This window comes from Pinus tabuliformis, chromosome 7 (genome assembly GCF_031772625.1).
Source record: "Pinus tabuliformis cultivar Carrire ecotype Pingquan chromosome 7, CPIR1, whole genome shotgun sequence".
In the NCBI taxonomy this organism is placed as follows: domain Eukaryota; kingdom Viridiplantae; phylum Streptophyta; class Pinopsida; order Pinales; family Pinaceae; genus Pinus; species Pinus tabuliformis.
The window spans coordinates 1,913,849,518-1,913,871,471 of record NC_142293.1 but is presented as its reverse complement, the minus strand read 5'-3'; the positions used below and the strand labels follow the sequence as shown (position 1 = coordinate 1,913,871,471).

The window sequence follows — 21,954 nt, the reverse complement described above, 5'->3', positions numbered from 1 at the left end:
TTTTGAGTTTAAGTGTGCAGATCACATGTTATTTACAGAAACGAATCATTTTGGCATTGATTAAATTTGTATCACTTTTTCAAACTCGTTAAAACTTACAGAAAAAGTGAAACAAGGAGTTCTCATTGCACCCTTCTCAGACTCCCTAAACACGAAAAGGTTTCCAAGCATTTGATTGTTTGAACTCATAAAAGTAAACGAATAATCATCTATTTATATAGGTTTACCCCTTTTATGGACTGAACTAGACCATTTACGAAAAAGTTATATGTTGACTAATCATGGTTAATAGAGTTATGTCCTGCTTTATTTTACCCTTTTTTGGGCTTGATGGACTCAATTTACGAAAAAGGACATTGTGGATTTTACTTATGTTTTCTCCTGACTCCCTAAAAATGAAAAACATCGAGCTTTACTTTCTTTGGGATCATTAAAATTTACGTTGAAAGAATTGAACGAGTTTACTTTTTGTGTATTTTCAAACTCTATAAACATGAAAACGACATCAAGTTACCCCTTCATTACACTCATAAAAACTAAACAGTGTAGGACTTGTTAACCATAATGAAACTGAACTATTCCTTCCTCAGGTTTGTTAAAAATACTTCAAAGGACTCATCCGAAGGATGAGGTTACAAGACGAGCATATGTTATCCTCTGCAAGCTTGTAAAAAAAAAGAGGTACTTGTCAGTAATGGTGGGGGAAAGTGGAAAAGAACCTTTGTTTTTTATTGTAAACGGAAGTATGTCACTCTTGAACATAACACTTTGTCACTTTTTTTGTCCAGGTTGGGAAATCCATTTACCTCTCAGTTCACCATACGTCATTGAAAGTCTTCAGTTGGTTTGGGTATTATTTTTTAGTCAAATGCTTCCAAGTTAGAATTTTGTGTCTCTGATATGTTCAAGAGAATTCTAACCAAGTCAAATTACTTTTCCATTCATAGCCTTTGATCGCGTCGACCATCCATGAGTCAGTCCTGAATTACTCCAAACTATTGTTCTTCAAAACTTGACATGAGTTTTGTGTTGTGGGAATTCCTGCGACGAGTCGCTTCCTATCGACTTTAGCTCACTATCTAGGAATTTGATCTAGAAACCTTTAGTATCTTAGAGCCTTTATGCCTTAATGGCAGGTTTCTCGCCTTCGATGACAGGTTCTCATCATTGAACTTTGATCAAATGATTCTATGAGTTTTTGGCATCAGCACATATATTCACACTTCGTAGATTGTAATGGAAGTAACTTGAGATCCATTTTCATTGTTGGTGGTTTATCTCGCACTTGTTAACAATTCACATCATTGACTAGTAATCAAGTGGTTTCTACCATGTCTACAGATCGAGAGATGGAGATCAAGACCCTGGTTTCATCCATCTAGGATGCATGGAGTTAATAAATATTCATGAATGTAAACATAGATCCATTGATGGCTACATCCATACTATCTTCTATTGACATGGATCTTCATATGTATTTTTGTACTGGTTCTTTGAGACATTTATACATTGAGTATGGGAATGTCTACCTCAGCAATGATTATATATTGCATTGTAACATTTGATTGATTGTTTCAGGTCTTCGATTGCAGTCTCTAACCCAAACCTTGGCATGATAAAGCGCTTCAATCATCAAACATCTCTTTTGACTTTGCACTTTAGGGGGCAATCTGTTACACATCATTTTGTCACATTAGGAAAATTACCATCGGTTTGAATATTTCACTATCCATAAATTTGTTTCAAAGCATCCCCTTGCAAGGCTAGAATCCAAACTATCCCCAAGAGAATAGAATTCCTGGATCCCACGGCTCAAAAATCCTATTTTTGGCTTCCTGCGTAGATCCCTAATCAATTTCTATGCATACACAGAAAGGCCCATTAGAAATTGCATATAAGTGTGCTCTGTCTTACATTGTGGCATGCACACATGACTTAACACATGTAAAAATAAAAAGTAAAGACTTGAAGAATTATTTGTCAAATATTTCCCAATTAGCAAGATTTGAATGGATGCCTATTCAACCCTAATCTCTCCCATCATGGAGCTACCTCTCTCTCTTTGTGGCACCACTATCCCACCATTAGTGGATCTCATCCCTTGGGAAATGGATCCCAAACTTCCCCCTCTTGGCCTATAAATCTAACACATGCCTGAGGATTGAGGAGGATTGTTGGAAGTAGGCTTATGCTGCAGAAATAAGGCTAGGAGGTTATTCATCTAAGGAGAGTGTTGGATATTGTGAGAAGAGACTTGTAACATCAAGGCTTTGAGGTTGTAAGTTTGTTCTCCATTTTATTAATATTAAAACAACTATTATTTCCCAATTATGTCTTCTTTGATATCATTTGTGGGATTCCTTGATCACCCACATAGGTTATGATTGCATATTGATCAATTTATGATATATGATTGAGTTAATTAGTTCATTTATCTTTTATGCTATATACTGGATGCTTTAATCTTGTGTATGTATATGTCTATGCAGATCTCCTTCAAGACATCGTGAAGAAGTTGTGGGAAGCAATGAAACAATATCTAAAGCATCAAGGAGAAGCAAATGGTCGAAAACTCTAAAAGGGACTTCATCTAGCATTTCGATTAAACTGTAAGTGACCTCTCTCATATTGTTTGTTTCAGTCAATTGTAAGTTAGGGAAAGGTAGTAGTTCTTTGTTGTTTGTTACTATATTTCTCTAAGGTCTAGGGAGATACGTCTTTTCCATAAGATGGATTAGTCCACCTAACAAATTGACTCATAATGACGATCATAAATGTTTTTGTTATAAGTTGACTCTTTCTATCAGATATATCAAATATGACGGAGCCGCAAAATATGGTGGGCTCCCACCACATCCCTTCCTCCAAACCTGGAACCGATACATTTCAAATAAAAAAATTTGCCAGCATACAATAAGAACTTCTGACGGTCTAGTGGTAAGTCATAGGTTCCGTTGTTGGCAAGCCATGAGTTCAAATCTGTTGGACCTCTAATTCAAAATTTTGACCCGTAAAACAAGGTTGTGTGGCCTTTCCCAATTGGGCCACGTGGCACCCTGTGATTAGGCCACGTAGCACCACGAGATTGATATAGTCTCTCCCAACCATGAACCGACAAGTGTCGCCATCTGCACATGCCAAGTGTCCTCACAGGATTGGCCCACGTGCCATCCACACTGCTCGATCATCATGCTGACGTCAATGCCCATTCAAGTATCGTACTTCTACGTGTCCATGTTGGGTCCCTATAATACTAGTGATTACCCCATTACTATTGTAGGTATACCCCTTATTTATATTGTTGTGCCCCTATTACCCCCATATTGTTATTTCTGTGCCCCATAGAATCCCTCTATTGTTATTTTTGTGGCTTTATATTATTATTGTTAGGTCGGCTGGATTATATTGTGACTCCTTAGACTCCTATATATAGAAAGGAGGTTTTGTCATTTGAATCATCCAAGAATTGTTCATTTATGTAATGTAAAGGAGGTTTCCCCCTCAAAGCAGCTGAATTCTAAGGCGTTGATCTATCTTTACTATCTTTTCTTGAGCTGGTTTCATAACATTTGGTATCAGAGCTTTGGATTCTAGGGTTTCGCTGCTCCAAACAGGTCATCGTGGCATTTTCACTATAACTTTTTTTTCTGTGACATTTCAGAAGTCGCCAAACAAACCCATTTTACAATAAATCGCGCTGAACCTTGGGTCCGAATTTCAGAGATTTTCACGCTATATTTGCAGAGTTATGATCTGAGGAAGTTGGTCTTTTTGCAGACTCCTGAATTACATTCCAAACATGTGACCCGGGGAAAATCGTCATAACTTTCTCTCTGGGGATCAGATTGAAATTTCGTAAGAAGGTATAGAAAGAGGATAGACTGTAGTTTCTTATATGCAATTTTTAGATCCAAAGGTTGAAACAATGACTCGTGGCATGTCGTACAAGTTCTATCTATTGAACTAGTCTATAATCAAGTCACTGTGGGAGATTTCGCATAACTCTTCCATGGAGAATCCAATTTGGGTCAAACCTGTGGCATTGGAAAGAGGACATAGAGGGATACTACATGTAGTAATTTCAGAACTAGATGATTGGAAATTACAGAGATACATCAGAGGCAATATCGAGCTCCTACAAAGTGAAAAAAGGTGTGTAGATTTTTTTTAATTTTTGCTTAAGCTTGGTTTGAAAATTTATTTTGAAGGAATTCAAAGGGCATAGTAGAGAATTATTATTGGTAACTGATGCCCCGAGGAAAGAAAATTCAAACACCTAATAAGGAACCTGAAAGCTCTAGCATGACTCATGAAGAAGAGGAAGAAATGCTACATGATATATCAAAATTACAAGAACAAGTGCAACAAATGTCACGCTCACAAAAGTTAACAGAAGCTAAGATAAATGGCGTGGAAGCTAAGACGAATGGCATGGAAGCTAAGATGGACAATTTGAAGATAGATTTGAACACAAATTTGAAGACAGGCATGGCAGATTTGAAGACAGATTTAACAAATTTTCTACAAGAAATACTTACTAATGGTGAAAAGGTAGTAAAGGAAACTCATGATGAGAACAAAAGAAATGTTAATCATGATTCCATAGACACTAATGTTGGATCGAAGACTCACCATATTCCAAAAATCGATATGAGGAAGTTTGATGGCAAGGATCCCGCCACATGGATATTACAGATGGATAAATTCTTCGATCTTAATAATGTGCAAAACGCACAAAAGGTACGTATGACAACTGTATATTTGGAACCAAATCAGTTTTTATGGTATCAATGGCTTTTCTCTCGTAAACAATTTATCACTTGGGCAATTTTTAGGGAAGAATTGATAGCACATTATGAGGATACAAAAAGCAACACTTTTTTTAGCCAATTGATAAGTCTCAAACGAAAGGGTTCAATAATGGAGCACATTAAGGAGTTCCAAAAATTGAACATAAGGGTAAATGATATTCCAGAGGAGCATAGGATTGATGTGTTCATAGGGTCTTTAAAGGATAATATCCAACATGATGTTTGCCTTTGGGAACCTGATTCATTAGAGAAGGCATTCAGGTTAGCAAGAAAAATGGAAAGCAAAATTATGGCAACTAGGAAGCATACCACTCACAACTATAAAGACGGAAGTGTTGTTGCTCCTAGTCTTCCATAACCTATAAGGTTGACACCACAACAATTGGAAGAAAAAATAGCAAAAGGGCTTTGTTACAGTTGTGATAGCAAATACACTAAAGGTCATAAGTGTGCTGAGAAGAAATTATTCTACATAGATTGTGAAGAGGAAGAAGAAAAGGAGCAAGAAGGGTCAAAAGAAGAGGATATACTCCATGAACAAAGCTTAGATGAAAAACAAATAAATCCAACCATATCTTGTAATGCATTGGCGGGAATTACCACTCCTCAAACCATCAAGATAGAAGGACAAATCAAGAAGAAAAAGGTAATAGTGTTGATTGATTCAGGAAGCACCCACAATTTTATTCATTGTAGGGTAGCAAAAGAATTGAATTGCTTCCTATATCCAGCACCAGAGTGTCAAGTGATGATTGCAAATGGAGGAACAATAAATTGCTCTGGAAAGTGCCATAATATCAAGCTATCCATGGGAGAATATGTATTGACTAGCCCAATGCTTTCCATTCCAATGGGAGGTGCTGATGTTGTACTAGGAGTCCAATGGCTACAATCCTTGGGTACAATAGCTTTTAATTTTCAAGAAATTTTCATCAAATTTTCTACAGAAGGAAAGGAAGTTGAATTAAGGGGTATTTCAGGGAAACTAGGAAAGATAATCAGCTCTAATGGTATGACAAAGCTTCTAAAAAAGGAGCAAAGAGGTGTAATTGCACAATTATGTTCGCTAGATGTTTCCACATCAGAATCATCTATTTCTCCAGATCTCCAAAAAGTCCTGGACAATCATTCCAAGGTATTTGAGACTCCCAAAGGTCTCCCACCTATGCTTGATCATGATCATGCTATTCATCTGATTCCAGGAAGTGTTCCTCCAAACATCAGGCTGTACAGATATCCCTATGTCCAAAAAAGTGAAATTGAACGTATGGTTGCAGAAATGCTAGAGGCTAGTATAATTCAACCGAGTCAAAGTTCTTTCTCTGCTCCAGTAGTATTGGTGCACAATGTTATCACTGTAAAACTTCCTTAAAAATTTGGACAACTTACATGGTTTCTCAATTCTTGTATCAGTCATGGTCAAGTCATGGTGAAGTCATTTTTATGTTTTAGAGTCTAAGTCATAGGGTTAGAGTCTCATGTCCATCTTCAAATAATGTTTGACAGCCTCATTCCATGTTTTAGAAGTCTTACCAGGTGTTTATAAGTCATATCTCACATCATTTTGGAGAAATTTTGAAAGTAGATACGAAATCACTGAACTAGGAGTTTTCGTAGCGCGCTACGAAACCCCTGTAGCAGCTTGTTTTAGCAGAAAATCTGTTTTTACTAGTTAACTTCCAAAAGCTTTCCTGAGCAGCCGAGAACTTAATTTTGCAAACTGAAAGAGGCTTTTATTCCTAACATGCTGAAATACAAAAACCTCTTTCAGTTTCTTCAATTCCATTCTGAGGTGGGAGAAATTTATGGTTAAACTTACGCTATGAAACTGCTGAAGTCAAGCTTTGTCTTCTGGTTTTAGCAGCCTTTTTCAAGATCCGTTTCCGGTCACATGAAAGGGTATTTTGGAATTCTGAAGGAGGTTTATCTTCATCAACTCTCCTAATACAATAACCTATATCAATTTCTTCATAAGTGTTTTCAGTTGGGAGATAATAAGCTTTCTTTGAAACCCTAATTTCAGAAAACGGATTTTTCCTGTTTGCCACGTGTTTTTTAAGGACAGTTTCTGGACAGCTGGAGTAATGTTTTCAAAAACCAGGAGAGGTTTTTGTTCTGGACAACATGTTCTAAAAGAACCTCCTTCAGTTTCATAAAATGTGTCATGGATGAAGAGATAAAGGCTCTGTACCACGTGCTAATTTTCAAGGATCTAAACCTAAAAACAGGGAAACATGTTCCCTAATTTCTAGGGTTTGTCTTCAGCAGTCAGATGACCACGTGGGAGGCTTCATCAAATTCGACTTCTTGAGGTTGGAAGTTTTCAAATAATTCTTTAAATACTTAGATAAGGTTGTTGAATCATGATAAGGAGTTACACTCCTAGTTGCATTAGGTCTCTAGGACTACTAGTTAGGTGTCATTTGCATTTAATAATTAGTTTTATGTATCAATAGGTGTCATAGTAGGATGAATTCGAATTCCCCTCATGATGGAGGAGGAACCTCAGTTATGTAAAGAGCTCTATATATAGTAGAAGAGCTGATGTACAAGGGGTTGGAAAATGTTAGAGAAAAAGACGACTTTTGTAAATGATATGCAGGGATTGATATATACAGAAGCAGTTGGACTTTTCTGAAGCTGAGATTCTTAGTGTACTTCAGTGAGCTTCATATTTTATCTTTGAAATGCTTTACTTCCATAGTCTTAATGCTTATTACTCAGGATTCATGAAGGATTTGTTATGTTCAGAATGTGTGATGTTGTCCTTTCCTTAATCCTTACAGTGGTATGGATGTATAATCACTCAGAATTCACTGAATGTGCTCTGACTTCCTGTATACATTTATAAACTGTGTGGTCCCATATGAGTTTATGTTCTGAATGTTTAAATGCTGAATGCCCTGACTTCCTTTAGGTATTAAACTATGATCTATCACTTTAAATTCTTTCCTTTTGAATACCTTGATGTATCATTACTCAGAATTCATGCCCACATGCTCTGACTCCTATGAACTTCAAGTTATTGAGACTTTCTTGAATGTGTCACTCTTTCATTGAAGTATATACAAGCCTCAGTTTTATAAGAAGAGCTATTTGTTGTCCTTATCTCTGTCACTGACTCCATAGCCCAATGGTAGCAAGTCTCCATCTTCCAATCTACAAACATATAAAATCCAAACCATAGAGTTAGCCATCTATCCATATCTTTAATCAATATCATTAACCCTTTGAGAGAGCCCTCTCAGGATAAGGAGGCTAAGCCTTAGCTAAAAGATTGGTTTGAAATAGTTACACTGAGATAGTCTGATCAGCAGCCTATCAGGGTCCTATTTTGGTGATAACACATAAGAAGAATGGATCATGGTGCATGTGTCCGGATTATAGGGAGCTCAACAAGCTCACTATTAAAGATAAGTTCCCCATTCCTGCCATTGATGAATTATTGGATGAATTGCATGGATCAATTTACTTCACCAAGTTGGATCTTCGTTCGGGATATCATCAAATCAGAATGAAGATTGAAGACATTCCGAAAACAACATTTAGAACTCATGAGGGTCATTATGAATTTTTGGTCATGCCTTTTGGCCTTACCAATGCACCTTCAACATTTCAAGGTTTGATGAATTCAATTTTCAAACCATTCCTTAGAAAAATTTTGTTAGTATTTTTTGATGATATACTAATCTACAGCAAGTCTTGGAAGGATCATGTTGAACATGTTGACAAGGTGCTACAACTATTGGAGGAGAAACAATTATATGCAAAAAGATCCAAATGTTTCTTTGGAGTCCAGGAGGTGGAATATTTGGGTCATATTGTATCTCATGAAGGAGTTAAGGTATACCCTAGCAAAATTAAAGTCATTAAGGAATGGAAAATCCCCACATCCATAAAGCATCTGCGAGGATTTCTTGGGTTGACAGGGTATTATCGCAAGTTTGTTAAGAATTATGGGAGAATAGCAGCACCTCTAACAACATTATTGAAGAAAGATGCATTTTCATGGACTTTGGAAGCAACAAAGGCCTTTGAACATCTTAAAGAGGCAATGTGCCAAGCACCGGTCTTAGCTACACCGGACTTCACAAAAACCTTTATTGTGGAATGTGATGCTTCAGAAAATGGAATTGGTGTTGTTCTAATGCAAGATGAAAGACCCATTGCTTTTGAAAGTCGTCCAATCAAGGGAAAGTTTTTAAGCAAAGCTATTTATGAGAAGGAAATGTTGGCAATACTCCATGCACTTAAGAAATGACGACCCTACCTAATGGGAAGACACTTCAAGGTAAAAACGGATCATGATAGCCTTACATACTTTTTAGAACAAATATTATCCTCTAAAGAGCAACAAAAGTGGGTCACAAAGATGTTGGGTTATGACTTTGAAATCATCTACAAAAAAGGGAAGCAAAATTTGGTGGCAGATGCACTCTCAAGAAAGGATGAGGATGTGGAAGAATTGTTGTGTGCCATTTCTATTATCCAACCAAATTGGATAAACGAATCAAGGGAGGAATGGAAGAATGACGAAGAAGTGTGGGCACTTATTCAAAAGCTACAACAAGATTCCAGTACGTCTGATACATTTAGCTAGCAAAATGATTCGTTATGGTACAAAGATCGCTTATACCTCTGTAAGAATTCCTAGCTAAAACAAAAGATTCTTATGGAATTGCACACTTCTCCCTTAGGAGGGCACTCAGGATTTTTAAAAAATTACCACAGGGTTAAGAAGGAATTTTTTTGGGATGGCCTTAAATCAGATATTCAAAAGTTTGTGGCGGAATGTTTGGTTTGCCAACAAAATAAAGTTGAAACAATTAAGACAACAGGTCTATTACAACCTTTATCCATTCCAAGCCAACGTTGGGAGGAGGTTTCAATGGATTTTATCACAGGTTTACCCAAGTCTGAGGGAAAGAGTGTCATCATGGTGGTAGTTGACAGACTTACCAAGTATGCACACTTTTTTGCATTATCACATCCATTTAAAGCCAGTACAATTTCTACTGCATTTATGGAAACAATTCAAAAGCTACATGGAAACCCAAAGATTATTGTAAGTGACAGAGATCCCATTTTCACTAGAAATTTTTGGACAGAATTATTTTCTTGTCTTGGTACTCAGTTAGCTCATAGCTCATCTTATCATCCTCAATCTGATGCGCAAACTGAGATAGTAAACAAATGTTTGGAAGGATATCTTCGTTGCTTTGTATCTAATAAACAGACACAATGGGTCAAATGGTTGCCTCTGGCTGAATGGTGGTATAACACTTCCTTCCATACAACAACAAAAATGACCCCATTTATGGCACTTTATGGGTATCAACCACCATCCATCACATCATATTTAAGAGAAAATTCTAAGGTTCAGGCAGTGGAACATCACATCGAACATCAACAACAAGTCCTCCAACTCTTAAAGGATAACCTCGTGTTGGCACAAAATAGAATGAAACAATAGGCAGATCAACATCGGAGTGAAAGAAGTTTTGATGTAGGTGATTGGGTATTCCTACGGCTACAACCATATAAGCAAATGTCCCTAAAGTAAGCTAAGAAGGATAATAAATTATCACCAAAGTATTATGGTCCGTACAAGGTGTTGCAAAAGATTGGTACTATGGCATACAAATTGGAGCTTCCTGCAGCTTCTTGATTGCACCCAGTTTTCCATGTTTCATGTTTAAAGAAGGTTATAGGCGACAAGCTCCCAATTCAAACAATATTGTCATAACTTGACAAGGAAGGAAAAATTATATTGGAACCGGAAGCAGTCATAGAAACAAGAACTTGACAGCTATGAAATCGATCAATTTCAGAGTATCTTATCAAGTGGAAGAACTTATCCGCTGAAGATTCTACATGGGAGGATGAGAATTTTATGCAGAAGTATCCAGAACTACTCAAGTGTTGAGGACAACACTTTTTTGAAGGAGAGGGGCATGTTGGGTCCCTATAATACTAGTGATTACCCCATTACTATTATAGTTATACCCCTTATTTATATTGTTGTGCCCCTATTACCCCCATATTGTTATTTCTGTGCCCCATAGAATCCCTCTATTGTTATTTTTGTGGCTTTATATTATTATTGTTAGGTCGGATGGATTATATTGTGACTCCTTAGACTCCTATATATAGAAAGGAGGTTTTGTCATTTGAATCATCCAAGAACTATTCATTTATGTAATCTAAAGGAGGTTGGCCCCTCGAAGAGGCTGAATTCTAAGGCGTTGATCTATCTTTACTATCTTTTCTTGAGCTGGTTTCATAACAGTCCAACTCTGATTGGTCAACCCAGTCTAGTCAACTTGTTAACGTCATTTCTCTGTCATATGTCGTACTACCAACTATACCTACCATGTCAACGTCACATCATCCACCATACTTCTAGTTGTACCTGCCAGTGCTACGTCATATGTTTTACCACCAACTGTACTTGCCACATCAGCACCACATCATTGAAAACTCGACATATGTTGATTTCATCCTAACATCATCATGCCATGTGTCACCTTACAACTCGTCCACATTGGCCCCTGCTGACGTCATGCTGAAATCATCATCTAACACATCATTAAATGGATGTCACATGTCTTCACTAAAATCTGTCATGTGTCCCTTCTAAAATGCCACGTCATCTTTGTAGGAACCACTTTGACCTCCTTTGTACTCGGTCCCAAAACTTTTACTGCTCACATCTTCTGCATACGGACTTTGTTTTGCATGTCGTTTGCATCGTTGGATTCATCTCGACGAGCTCTACAACCTGATGTCGTTTCATGTCAATCTGAGATACTTTCTTTTTAGGATTTTGGGATCAACTACTATCCACCTGACATTAGAATTTGCTTAGACATGACCATCTTGGTCTCAAAACCTTATTAGACATAACCATCTTGGTTTATAATATGACTAGACTCAATTGTAGTTCAACTGACAATATCCACCTGGATCATGCCTCCCTACTAAAATATTTTTGGTCCACCAAAGATTTATTACATCAATCACTAGATAATTTAACAATCTGGACCCTATTATAGACTCAACTAGACTTACTGATGTGACTTCCATCTAACAAAACACTTTATTACAGACTCGATGACAATCAAACATAAGGTATGAAATCTTCCCATTTCAAAGCAAGCAAGTTGTATTTGCTTGATGAAGACTTATAATCTTCCTTTCCAGCTTCTTTTGCTTCCTCTCATCGTAATTTTGTTGTTGTCGATTCTCATGGTAACATCGGACATGCAATCTCTAAATCTCCTCTCAGTTTACACTATGAACAAATTTTTTGTCCTGAGTTTGCATTAGTCATAATCTTCTTGCTCGATCTCCCTAAGCTTTGTCTTGATTGTACTGAGTCTTCCTATGAGTGTACTAAAGTCTTACCCAAACTTCTCTTCACTCATAGTGTTGCATCACCCTTTCGCGGAATACTCCTTGTTGCATGGACCTTTTTACTATAGACTTTTTTCTTCCATCATTCATCTACACAATGGGTATTACTTCCATATAAATTGCATGGATACGTGTCTTTATTGACCTCCATGACAAAATTTTGATAAGAAGATGACTCACCTTCTGAGTCACTACTGGAATGACTTGATTTCTTTCCTTTATGATCTTGCATCTTCTTCAACATTTGTTCAAGATGCAATGACCAACAACAATATGTAATGTGACTTTTCTTTCCACAATAGTCACACACTGGTTGATCAAATCCCAATCCTTCATATTGGGGTCTCTCCTAGACTAACATTGGCCGAAATCTACCTTGGCCATGCTTATCAAGGCCTTGACCTTGGTCCTTGATGATAGCCCATTTTTCTCATCAATTTAATACCAATTCCTTTGGTATGTTTTTCGAATGCTCCAATCTCAACATCACTTGAAGCGTCTTCTTTCTCCATTTTTGAATCAATATTCTGGGATAACAATACATAAGAGATATCCTCAGGTGGTGAGGAAGAAGTATCAATTTCTCCTTTCACTGATTGATCTTTTAGAGTAGTAGATGGATATGAAATTTCTTCATCTGACTATTGATGAAATGGGTAAACTTCATTATCTTCAACAATAGTTTAATTTTTGTCTAAGGGACTTCCCCTCTTTCGAATTTTTTTCATGGCTTGGATCCTTTCTTGCAATATTTGTTTATCTTTTTTCAACTCCCGCACCATTTGTCACAATTCAGCATTCTCCTATCGATAATGCTAGTTAAACTCTTCCAACTCTTGCAACCGAATTTTCTTCATGCTTTCGCCCATTGCAAAATCAACCTGCAATACTTAAGCAATGTAGGCTCTAATACAAAAATTTTATCTGAAAATGAATCGCTATATTTTTTGCAAGTATAAAATTTGGGTCTTCAAATATGCATGGTTAAGTTTCAAATGAACTTAAAGATGAAACAAAAACATTTGAAACTCAAAATGACAAAAATGAACAACCATGTGATAATGGAGTTCACCCTTGTGCCCTGCTCCAATGGCTAGTTCACTTTATTGATCTCGGCTGCAAAATGAGTACATAAAATTCTTTGTCTCGTCAAGTAATTCTTATGTTAGAGTGGCATTGTTTCCCTTCAAGAAACGTTCTGCTTTAAAGAACTCTCACTCATAATCTATCTCCTTTGTACAAATAAATTATGGCGCCAAAAAAAAGGACTCTCTCACTAAATGTGGCAACACGTCCTCATACTCATTCCGAGATCAAAAGCATAAATTTGACTACTTCCCAAAAGAAGTGCCATCGTCGTCTTTCTCAAAATCACACTGAAAAGAACTACAAAAGACCTTCATATGGATTCAAAAATCCAAAAACAATCTCTGCTAAAAATATAAAAGGACTTGAGCCTTAACCACTATAAAGAAAGGACCTATCTGGTCCAGTGGTCGCGTGCTTGATTTATATAGTTTCCAGTTGGAGGTTCGATCCACAAATGTTGTGATTTGTTGTGATGTTTCGGCAGTTGGTTTGACAAAATATATGGTAAATATTTTAATTTTAGGTTGGGGTCCGTCGCATGCAACGTGACCACTGCACCCAAACCTTATACATAACCTGTGGCATATATATAAACCAACAGTTAATATAACCATGGCCCCAAACAACCGCTCTGACTGCTAAATCATAATTGTCGCCACTATAAATTGACTTCCGCTATTAGATATATAGGATATGGTGGAGCCGTCAGATATGGCGGCCTCCCACCATATCTATTCCTCCAAACTTGGCACCAATACATTTCAAATTAAAAAAATTACCAGCATACAATAAGAACTTCCCACAGTCTAGTGGTAAGTCATATGTTTCATTGCTAGCAGGTCAGGAGTTCAAATCTGTTGAACCTCTAATCCAAAATTTTGACCCATAAAACAAGGCCACATGGCCTTTCTTGATTAGACCATGTGGCACCCTGTGATTGGGCCACGTGGCACCGCTGGATTGGTCTAGTCTCTATTAACCACGAACCCCTAAGTGTCACCATCTGAACGTGCCAAGTGTACTCACGGCATTGGCCCATGTGCCATCTGTATTGCTTAGTCATCATGCTGACATCACTGCCCAGTGAATCATTGTACTGCTACATGTCCAACTCTGATTCGTAAACCCAATCCAGTCAACTTGCTGACATCACTACTCTATCATACGTCATACTACCAAATGTACCTGCCATGTCAACGCCACGTCATCTACTATATTGCCATCTTTACCTGCCATGTCAACGCCACGTCATCTACTATATTGCCATCTTTACATGCCATGTCAACGCTACGTCATTTGCCGTACCTCCAACTGTACTTACCACATCAATGCCACGTCATCTAACAACTCATAATCTTTTGACATCATGTTGACATCATCATGCCACATGTCTCCTTCCAACTGGTCTACATCAGCCCTTGTTGACATCATGCTAACATCGTCATCTGAAACGTCATTGTATGGATGCCACATGTCTTCATCAGAAGCTACCATGTGTCATGTTTGTATGGTGCCACGTCACCTTTGTAGTACCCACTTTGACCACCTTTGCACTCAGTCCCAAAAACTTTAATTGCTCATATGTCTACATATAGACTATGTTTTGTGTGTTGTTTGCGTCATTGGATTCATCTCGACGAGCTCTACAACCTGATGCCTATTTCAGATCGATCTGAGATACTTCATTTTTAGGATTTTCGGGATCAACTGCTATCCATCTGTCATTAGAGTTTTCCTGGACATGACCATCCTGGTCTGAAAACATGACTAGACATAATCATCTTGGTTTACAACATGACTAGACTCAATTACAGTTCAACTGAAAAGATCCACATGGATCAGTTGTCTCCATATTTGGCAGCTTTGCCAAATTTAACTCTAGTTAAAACCTTCATTATTTTTATAGCAATTCTGCTAAATTTGTCTGTGAATTTGGCTAGACTACCAAATTTAGTGATGATCAAATTTATCTAGAGCTCTGCTAAATCCTATCTTTTTCCAAGTTTGACCAAAACTTTGACTGAGTGTAACTTTGCATACGAGGTTGGATTGAGGCATAGTCTGCCCCAGTAGATTCCTTATGACAAGATCTTTGATCTGGTCCTAATTTCGCAGTGATTAAAGTATTTTGATTTTTGGGCCATTAGGGACCCACCTAGATAATTATGCACATCCCTGAATGTTTTATGCACCCTCGAGTGTTATTCGTACTCCCCAAATGCCTAATGCGCTGGTACCATAGAATGTGCCAATTGTTAGTTATGTTGCTTCACAGAAATGTCTTTGTTACCTGGGCCAAGCACATGTTGTAATGCTTTATAATTGTTTCAAACTCCTAGTTCCTAGTAGCCTGGAATGGGCCCCATGTGATCCATCCTTTGGTTGTGTTGCTAACTATTAGGTTTTGGCCATTTTGGCCAAAATGATATACATGTGAAAGCCTCACTAAAAAACGATGTGGCATAAACATTGAGACCATTGAGTTTGTTAATGTATACTTTTTACCTGAGTGACAATAAAATAATTACTACAAGAAATATTAAACAACCAACAACAAGCACATCAAACACATTAAATAGTATTTATTCACATTGGGAAAACCCTAACTCTAGGGAAAAACTCAGCCTAACAAAATTACCATGGGAAACCAAAAAACCTCATCTTTTTCTACTCCCCCATGGCTTTCGCTATGGTTTTGCAAGATGAGCATGGAAAGAGAGGAAGCATGCCAAGAAATACATGGAGTATTGGAAGCAGTTATTGGAAATTTTGTTTAAGTTATTAATGAGAATGGTTGAAATATCATAAAAAAGGTTGGATATGCTGGACAAGGAGAAGGAAGTTAGGATCCATCTATTGGAGAAATGTTGTGAATGGTTGCAACTAAGAATGGACAAAACATTTACAAGTTTGGAGGTTCAATTGCTAATTCTGAAGTTGCAAGCCAATGGGGATGCTGAGTCATTCGTTGATCTCAAATTAAAGATTAGATAATACAAAGATAAGAGACAACAAGTAGATAACCGAGGTTGGTGGAGTGAAGGAATGTTTCGCAACATTGAAGGGAATATGGTAACTACAACATAACCCGGGCCCTCTGGGTTTTTTTAACTTTCTTATGTTTTTATGTACTACAAATATTCACTTTTTTTGTGACAGTTTTGTAGAATCTATGGAAGATACTAATGTAAAATTGTAGTCCAAAAAGCCCGCAAAGGCAAGAAAACCATGTTGTGGTTATATTGATATAGTGAAGGCTTTGAAATTACATAATTCTGTAAATGGTTTTGGCCATGCAACTAGCTATTATAATGAAAATGTTATTCATTTTGTTTAAAAATGTAAATGAATAACTAACACAACCATATAAATAAAATGGTTGGTAAGCCTGATAAGCTTCAATCCATAATAAGATAAAACCATTTAATTCATAGTACATCTCAAATTTCTAAAATGAAGAAAATCATAAAAACTAACTAAATAATATATTTGTATTAGATTATTATTACTAATTATAAAAAAGAAATAATACATAAGTTAAACACACACACATGTATACACGAATAAAACACAGAACAAAATTCTTGTTCATGGAGATTTCCCCCACTTTACCTGGGAAATTGTTAATTTGTAAATAGATTTTTTTATAACACCATGGGCCAATAATATAGCTTATCAATACCACATGCCCAAAAACCATAACTCACTTCATATGACACTTGTTCATAATACATATGACAATTTTTTTAATTAATCAATTTAATTAAAGGGAAAAAATGACATAACTAAGTTGAAGATAAATATAAACCTTTATTATGGATATAATACTATAAATATTCTAGAATATTATGTGAAAATTAAAACCCCACCTTCGACCTAATAATTATTTATAATTCTCCCTGATGGGGGTGGATGATTTGGCAGAATGAGGTGAAGGGAGGCAAGCCCGCTACCCCACCGCCTCAAAGCATAATTAAAAGGGTGAAACATGGCATACCTCCTATTGGGTGGATCAATTGTCCTTTTAATTCATAACAACTAATCTAACTCACACACAAATTGTCAAACCAAGTAGGAATTTGTTTCAAGGCTATTGTGAAAAGTATATGCAGGAACAAATGAAAACTAACGCTAACCAAAAAATCATTGTAAACTCTCATCATTCCATCACACTTATTGTTACACTCCAAACCTTTCTCACTCTTCATAAAGGAAAGAAACATGTATTGCATAATCAATCACACTATGTCACACTATTAGTCTTAGTTGAAAAGAAACAACACTCCTAGAAACCCCTCAACACTCAAAAATTGTTGAAGCACACATTCAATTAAATAAACAAACCAAAGAATTGTAATAGAAATCAAATAACCATCACACTTAAGAAGGGACTAGTCCAAGATCTATGTTGTTGCACAATGATACAGGTTACAATCTTGCAACTATTAATGCATGAACAAGATTTGTAATAGTAACAATAAGTCAAACTGCATAAATCATAACTGGGAGAGAATAAATACATTGCTACACTACCTCTCCATCCAGTGATCCTTACTAAGGAGGGCCCTTTCTCCTTAGCAAGGACTGGTAAATTACATAGCACACAAGTTAATGAGGAAAGAGATATTGAGCCATGAATTGTAAATATTTGCATTATTGCAAGTTATAGTATAGGATTACAATGTTGGACTACTCCCTCCTCTAATCTCTATCAATGCATGCATCACGAGCAGAGAGTACATATTTTTATAATTTCATATTATATTACATTCCTATTTTCGAAAAACATGATCATCGTGAGAATCTCTTGATTCTCATATGATCCAAATTAAAATTACACAAAAATTTCCTTATAACAAATTGTCTTAATTGAAACAGATACGTAAAAACTTTTATTTATTACAATGATTTTTCATTTGGAAATCCTAAATGTTTCAACTAAGTCAGTTGCATTGTTCATAAATTCCTCCTTTCAATGGTTAGACTAACTCTGATCGTGTATCTTTTCAAGTCAGTCTTTATTGCTAATCATAGAAGAACAAAGTATCCAAAATAAACTTGGTGTGTATTAATGACATTAGTAGAGTATTTGGTTCCATCTAGTGAGGAAAAACTGTGGAGATATTGTCTTGTAACAACATCTCAATAAGCCACACAACCTGAAATAACCTTTTGTCAATTCATTAATAAAATAGCCTAAAGCAAATAATTATTATGCCAAATTACAAGCAAAACTAGACAATACGGATTTCATAAGGAAACATACTTTAGTCAATAGTGGTTGATGAAGTGACAATATGACTTTTATAGTCAAAAGGGTAAGAAAAGATAGCGAAAATAGGTGCAAAAGAATGTTAATTCTGTGTCTCAACATCTCTCATATGCATATGCATGCAAACCTTTAGGATATTGATGGATCAGTATTTGGATATGAAAGGCTTGGGCTTGCAACTCATATGGTAGAGAAGGAAGGAACTATGGGTTCACACAGAACTTTTTTTGTATATGGGAGGGGGGAGGGAGAGGGGAGGGGAATGTTTCTCTAGAATTATCAAGTCACGATCTCATCCCCGCTACCACAACAAAGCTAATTACCTCCTTTTTGGCTTACGCTCAGGTGAGTGACAACAAAAAATCCATAGCTTAGGATATTTGCATTCGGAAATGAATACAAAATTTACTTAAGAACACTCCCCTTGATGCGGCTCTAGAGGTAGAAAATTATACCTTGGATTCTACTAGGAATTGCGAAGGTGGACATGTTGTTACTAGTGAGACAATTACACTTCATGGAGGTAGTAATTTGGAGCTGAGAAAGTGGAGCATCAGGAGTTGGGAGAGGACGTATAATGTTGGGATAATAGACATGGTGGGTTGGTGGTAAGGAAAGGGTCCTCGGTCTAGTGGAAGGTGGTTGCATGTTTCATTTCTCTAGGCCTTTCTCCAAGCTGTCTTAGTGACCATTCTTAGATGGGTAATTCTAGTACCTATTCTCGTTTCTACTTACCGTCACGACATTAAGTTGTATAGTCTTGGATGTGGTAGTACTTTTGTTCTAGTTTGGTCTAATTGTGGAGGCTTGAAGCTATGGTTTGTTTGTCTGTTATTTCTCCCTATTAATGTTGTCAATGTCCTAATAATGACACCACCCCAGTCTTCTCTTATGTGCTATATTAATCTTAAGGCTAAGAATTCGCTTGACCATGGTGGTTAAGTGTCTTGGATTGTCTCGGTACCTTCTGGGTTGGTTGACATCTAGAACTTTATCTCTACAAGGGGCTTACAATGGGATATATACTCTATTGGTTGGAATTTATCTGGGTTTGGAATTGTGCTTTGGCTTTTCTGTTATTCAACTCTTTTGCTAGCGTTGCTTAGGCTACAATTCTTTTAATTATTTTGCTATTGCCCTATCTTGTAAGGCACTTGGTAAAGAGACCCCTAAGTGTGATATGCCAAGACAGCATATGCACAACCAGAGGGGAGGGGGTGAACGAGGTCCTTAAGGCCGGAACTGAGCCTAACAACAAGCTTAAGAAGTAGGAGATATATTTTACTTAGTTGTTCCCCTTGAAACTCGAAATGAAATTCACAATCTGGAGTCTCAGGCGTATATGGATCATCAAGCTTTTTCAGACACTTAAATCTTTGTAGATGTCTCTCACTAGGTTCCTAATCCTGTTACTACCATGAGAAGAAGGAAATAGTATTTCAATTCCATCCTTCTGCATTGGCAAGTGAAAACTTTGTTTGCTAATGTCTTAAAGGAAAAACAAAAAGAGAGATACAATATATTTGCGTCATTGGAAGATATTAAGCAATCATTGGAAGATATTAAGCAATCCCAGCGAAAGTTAAAACCATCAATATTATTTGGAAAGGCTTAATGCACAATTGGCATATTTGGAAAGCCATTTGCAGTGTGAACCTCATCCTCCTACACCTCTTAGATCTAGATCTAGTGCCTAGGATATGCCATATGTTACATCTTTTTTATTCTTTTTTTATTCTTGATTCACTGCTATGTCTAGTTAAATACAGCCCTCATCCTTAAAAAACAAAGAGCGCGAAAACATAAAAATAAGAGTCATCGTTAAAAAGCAAAGAGCACGAATACACACTGTTATTCAGAAACTTCCATCCAATAAAGTATATTATAGGCCTTTTTGTCGACTCTCCTAATCTTCAATGGTACAATATTGTTTTGTATTTTTGTGATAAAAACAAGTGTCTTGGAAGAGAATAAGAAATCCAAATAGTCGACAAAACCGGCCCACCGTGAGGTTCGAACCCTCGACTTGGTTGTTTCCTCGTTTTGTATTTTGTGGAACAGAAAGAAGTCTGTGAATGCTTAATTTGTGGTTTCCTGAAATGCCTGATGGTGTTTCTATGTTATAAAAAATAGAGGGATCTTGGATGAGAATAACAAATCAACCGTGGAGATCCAACCAACGATTTCCTCGTTTAGATATCAGAAACCCAATAAGCGAAGAAGACGCCCTCTATAGGGATTTTAGATATTAGAAATCCGATAACTGAACACGACGCGACGCCCACAGCAGGGTTCGAACCCACGACCAGAAGGTAAGAGCTTTGCGTTCTCCAAAAATATAGCCAAGATTCATATAAAATTTGGATATTGATAACCTACCGTTAAATTCATCGCGTGGCTGTAGTTTAGTGGTGAGAATTCCACGTTGTGGCCGTGGAGACCTGGGCTCGAATCCCAGCAGCCACATATTGAGATGTTTTTATCTAACAAAGGTGCATATTGAGATGTTTTTATCTAACAAACACAGTGCATATTGAGATGTTTTTATCTAACAAACACAGTGCCTGTATACACTGCCCGTATAATTGAGTTGAGCGGCCTATTTCTTTTCGGAAGATTCCTGAAACTTTTCTGACTCAGAATACAGATGTACTCGAAAAATATACACTGGCCGTATAATTGAGTTGAGCGGCCTATTTCTTTTCGGAAGATTCCTGAAGCTTTTCTGACTCAGAATACAGATGTACTCGAAAAATATGATAGAAAGATAACAGGGTAGAAACAGTTAAATTGCCTCACTTTCGATCTCTTTGGTTCGAATCTCTGTCTAGTTTGATCAAATAGATCATGACCAATACAAATCTGAGCATCAGAGTTGATCCAGGAAAAATAGATCATAACAAATAGCCAAATAAAAATGGTTATGTTGTATTTTATGTTCTGTATTCTGCAAAATAATAAGGCGACCAGACATCCCCACAGCTGGAACGGACGACCAAACCCTTGCCTGGTTTGGTATCTTAGGGAAAACTTGAATCTTACACGTCATTATGCGAAAATACAAAATATCGCACACCGTGGGGCTCGAACCCACGACCACAAGGTTAAGAGCCTTGCGCTCTACCAACTGAGCTAGACGGGCCTATCAATAACCCTTAATATACATGATAAATATTTTGTTGATTATAATTTACATTTAATTAAACATATAAATGCACATGTGGTGAGAATTCCACGTTGTACTAAAATATAAATGTACGCGTGGTGACAATTCCTGGACTCGAATCCCAACAGCCACAAGTCTGATCAGCCCCATAGCCAGTGTTCCTTCTCGAATAAAAGTTTCTGTAGTTTAATCAATTTATG

At 36.9% G+C, this 21,954-nt stretch overlaps 2 non-coding genes across 2 annotated transcripts; one reads left to right on the top strand and one right to left on the bottom strand.

Moving 5' to 3' along the window:
• Positions 1-20,982: 20,982 nt before the first annotated feature.
• On the top strand, positions 20,983-21,054 carry TRNAH-GUG (transfer RNA histidin (anticodon GUG)). Its single transcript has one exon. It is a non-coding gene; the product is annotated as a tRNA-His (tRNA).
• A 603-nt stretch (positions 21,055-21,657) lies between these two features.
• On the bottom strand, positions 21,658-21,730 carry TRNAK-CUU (transfer RNA lysine (anticodon CUU)). The gene has a single exon. It is a non-coding gene; the product is annotated as a tRNA-Lys (tRNA).
• Between the last annotated feature and the right edge of the window lie 224 nt (positions 21,731-21,954).